The sequence below is a fragment of the Mastomys coucha genome, unplaced genomic scaffold, assembly GCF_008632895.1.
Source record: "Mastomys coucha isolate ucsf_1 unplaced genomic scaffold, UCSF_Mcou_1 pScaffold21, whole genome shotgun sequence".
NCBI classification, from domain to species: domain Eukaryota; kingdom Metazoa; phylum Chordata; class Mammalia; order Rodentia; family Muridae; genus Mastomys; species Mastomys coucha.
Genome location: NW_022196904.1, coordinates 152,649,059 through 152,653,609, shown reverse-complemented (window position 1 = coordinate 152,653,609; position 4,551 = coordinate 152,649,059).

Here is a 4,551-nt window from a genome sequence, read left to right as displayed (position 1 = left end):
AATACCTGAAGTTCATGGCAGAGACAGCTCAAGATGTTTAAAGGGAGAAAGTGTATGTGCCTGAGTACATGGTTGGAGGGATTACAGGGAGCAAAGGATGATGGTAAATATTTCACAGAGGAAGTGTCCTCTGAAACTGATAAAAGAATAAAAATGTATTTACTCACTTATTTTCAAATGTGTGTGTGCATGTTTGTGTGGGCCCACATGTGTGCATATGCATGTGAAGGCCAGAGAACCATCTCCAAAGCTACCCAACAGACCTTCTCAGTGACCTGGAATTTGCCATCTAGACTAGGGTTAGAAGCATGCACCACTGGGATTAAAGACACAACCCAACCGGCAGCTGGCTTCTCTGCGTAGGCCCTGGGGATTGGTATCGGGTCTTCTGGATTGCCAGAGCACACTTTACTGACTAATCCGTGTCCCCAGCCCTGGAATTTATTTTTTTATGTGAAGACTCTCAGAGGGGTAAATCCAAAGAGTGTTCGTCCCGAGCCCAGCAAGTCGTTTTAAACCTGAGCAGTGAGGGAAGTAGCATTTGGATAGGATAAAGCTGTCAATCTTCCTAAGAGTCAACAGATGTATTAGTTCAAAGATGAAGAATCCCGGGCCCTTCTCATGAAAGAATTTGCTTCTACAGGTCTGGACAGGAACCAAAGTATCTGTATTATCAACAAATAGCCCAGTCAAGTCAGAATAGGTGTGGTGGGAACAAACATTTTGAAGATGGAAAGATTCACACGTGAACTACTCAAGAAGAGTGCACAGCTTTCTAAGTCCAGAAATGGTGTGTTTTCTGTGCAGCAAAGATCATTCTGCTTTCACTGGGCAGAAAACTTATTAGCAAACTTTGCAAACATTCCCATCAGCAGGTGACAAGAGAAACATTGGTCATGAAGGAAACATCCCCAACCCATAATCACCCAGGACTCACTCCTGACCCTGGGACCTGAGACTACAGAACCCAGGGGTGGTGACTGTTGATTTCTATCATGCTCACAGGGCAACAGACACTGCCGCTGCTTGGACATTTTATGGGCTACTTTAATAGCTGACATTGGCATGAGCTAGCTCTGTAATGTTTCTGACAAGAGCCAAGACTAAACAACCCTAGTTTCCCTGAGCTCTCCTACTATGTCTGAATTCTTTAAAGAGCACACTTTGTCTTCTGCAAGCTGAGCAAGGCAGAGGAAGCAAGCCAGTAAGGAACATCCCTCCATGGCCTCCTCACCAGCTCCAGCTTTCTGCCCTGTGTGAGTTCCAGTCCTGACTTCTTTTGGTGATGAACAGCAATGTGGAAGTGAAAACTGAATAAATTATTTCCTTCCCAACTTGTTTTTTGGTCATGATGTTTGCATAGGAGTGGAAACCCCGACTAAGACAGGCCTCATGTGGCACTGTAGGGAAGGACAAAGTCATGCCATGGAATGGATCTTCTGTGAGCATACCAAGGCATGATTGTGAGGCACGTTGCTGTGGAGGAGCCTAGTGAAGGACCCAGGCAGTTACAATCCATGAAGTATTTAGACACTTAGATGCTGTTAGTGCAGTATTAAAATCCAAGGCTGTGTGCACCTCTGGAGGCCCTTCAGTGCTACGTGCTACCCAGACTAACTAAATACCAACAAGTGGAGGAGCTTCAAATGCAGGGAGATCTCAGGATCTCTCTAGGATGAAGCATCTCTGTCTCTGAAGACACTTGAGCAGCTCAGCAGCTGAGGCTCACCCAAGGGCGTGACTACTAAGTGTTATGCCTGGTGGGTCCACCGTCTGCCAAAGACCACCAAGAGTCCAACTCGTATGCAAAAGCAGAGTCTTTATTCAAGCTCGAGCTGGGACCTCTCCAACCTCTCCAACGCATGGGGTATGGAAGGTGCTAAGCTGGGATAGTTTTTTATAGTTTAAGCTGGGTAAGGGGCTTTTCAATTCATCAGTTACAGGATTGGTTGACATTTCAGAAAGCATAGCTTGCATAAAATTTTAGCTAGCATCATAAGCTTTGATATAACTTGAGTCATCTGCCCTGGACATGACACTAGGCATTTCCCCTTATCAAGGGTGGAGTGGCTGTTACTTGGGGGTGTCTTGGTTCCTGGAACAAGCTGTGGTTTTTCCAGTTACTGAGTTCAAACTGAGGACAAGCTGGACATGAGATAGAGTTTGAAAACAAGACAGAATTAACTGGCTGGGTCCTTCTCTAGGCTCCTCCACAGAAATGTGTCTCACAGTCATGCCTTGGCATGCTCACAGAAGATCCATCCCATGACATGGATTTGTCCTTGCTTATGTTGCCAATCTGGGGCAAAAGTGGGTCAGCCCTCATATCTGGCTGGTCTCCTGCTGTAGCTCTCAAGAGTTTCCAGGTACCAAATGCACTACATCCATCAAAGGACATTGTACTTGTACAATTAAAGAAACGTTAGATGACTCTGTGTTATAGATCCCGATTCCCAACCTGCTGCTGGCATGGTTTGGAGGCCAGGCTCCTTTAGGCTTGGAAGCCTACAGAACCACAGGCTTCATTATGGCTGACTGTAGTCCATGGGATACTGACAACTAGGAGTTGAGAGCAGTGCCTTTTGAGGCCAGGGAGGCCTTCTAATTATCACAAAACATTGTCTTCCCAGTCAGCTGCTCCTGCATCTGCTGTGCAGAGCTCCTGTGATGGTATATGTCTGCTTCAAACATGCTTAGTCCCCTTTAGTCTCTCTCGGAGATACTGGCATAGAACATTCTAATTGTTATTATAGCAAAATACCAACATATCTAAGGGGGAAAATATTAGTCAAAATGTTTTCTGATGTTGAGCATGAGCGCATACTCCTGAAGGCCCAGCTCTTTTGGAAGCAGGAGCAGGAAGGCCATAAGATCCCAGCCAGTCTTCATAAGACCCTGTCTTGACAAAATAAAACAAAAATGTGTTATAACAGGGTGTAACACAATAGTAAAATGGTTGCCTACTGTGTACAAGGTTCTAGGTTCAATTCCAGACACAACACACACACACACACACACACACACACACACACACACACACACGCACACAGATTTTACCACTGAGTATAAGTGTAGTGTAATTGGTTAGGCAAAATATATACCAAGTTGTGAACCCTCTTTCCCCAAAAGAGGAAAACGAAGTCAAGAGAATAATCATCTAAGAGTTTTATGCTAATTTGGAAATGTCCATAAAATACTATAATAAGATTATGTTAAAATTCAAGTAATTTTTTTAAAAAAAATTGTAAGTGGCTAGGCATAATGACTCATAAATGCATCCTGTCACTCAGAAGGCTGAGGCAGAAGGAGAGTCACCAAAAGTTTGAGACTATCCTGAGCTACATAGATTTCCAGGTTAGCCTAAACTACAGGGTGTGATCCTGAATCAACAAACAAAAACCCAAGAATTATTGACAACTTCTGGTTACTTGGGGAAAAAATTGTACAGCATCTGTCCTGGAGTAATTTTCTCAATTCATCAAATCTATAAATATCAGAAAATGCTCAATTATTCTTTAAAATCAGTCAAAAGATAGGAACAGTGCATTCACGGAAGAAATGAGGAGGACTCTTTATAAGATGCTGTTCATCTTTGCCAATAATAGGTACCACTGAAGTTAAATTATAGTTCTTCAAACCCATAAAATAATAACCTTACATGTGGCCTTTCAATATGATAAATTATTTCTATTCAAGCCAGATTAGAGTATAGAGAAAGGCAGGTTTATTGGGAAACCACTCTCTGTTCACTGGTCCCAAGGAACAAGGCCAGTGAAGTCTCCATGAGGATAGAGATAGAGGGGAGGAGGAAGAGAAAGAGAGAGGGGGGAAGAGGTGAGAGGAGAGAGAGAGAGAGAGAGAGAGAGAGAGAGAGAGAGAGAGAGAGAGAGAGAGAGAGCTAAAATGTCTGCATTATGTATGAAGGAGCCTCTTGGGGAGGGGAAGCCCAACCCTTGGGCTGGAAAGTTCAGGGTAGAGGGTGCAGGTTGCAAGGTAGGGACTGAAGGATGCTGGGAGAACCTGGCCAGGTCCACTGTGGTATATTAAATATACACCTTTGTTGTTTGGTTGAGATCTCTGGGGTTTTTTTTGTTGTTGTTTTTTGGTTTTTGTTTGTTTGTTTGTTTGTTTTTTTGAGACAGGGTTTTTCTGTGTAGCCCTGGCTGTCCTGGAACTCTGTCTGAGATCTCAATCCTAACACAATGTACCACAATAATCAAGCACTTGTTTAGTATGTATGAAGCTAAGGGTTCAGTCCCCAGCACATGCACGCACACACACACATACACACATAATATCTCACTTGCATGAAATAGATGCCCTTGTTTGTTATTACTGAGACAGCAATGGGAATAAACTAAGAAGGAGAATGTAAATAACAGTTTTCAAAACCTAGAGGTACTTATATCCTTTGACCCTATAGTTTGGCTCTGGAGAATTTATTCTATACGCAAACACAAAAATATCTTTGTAATTGCTTTTACATTGTATTGAAACAGCCTGCAAGCCCATGCACAGGCAACCAGCCCCGTGGAACTGCTTGCAGTACAC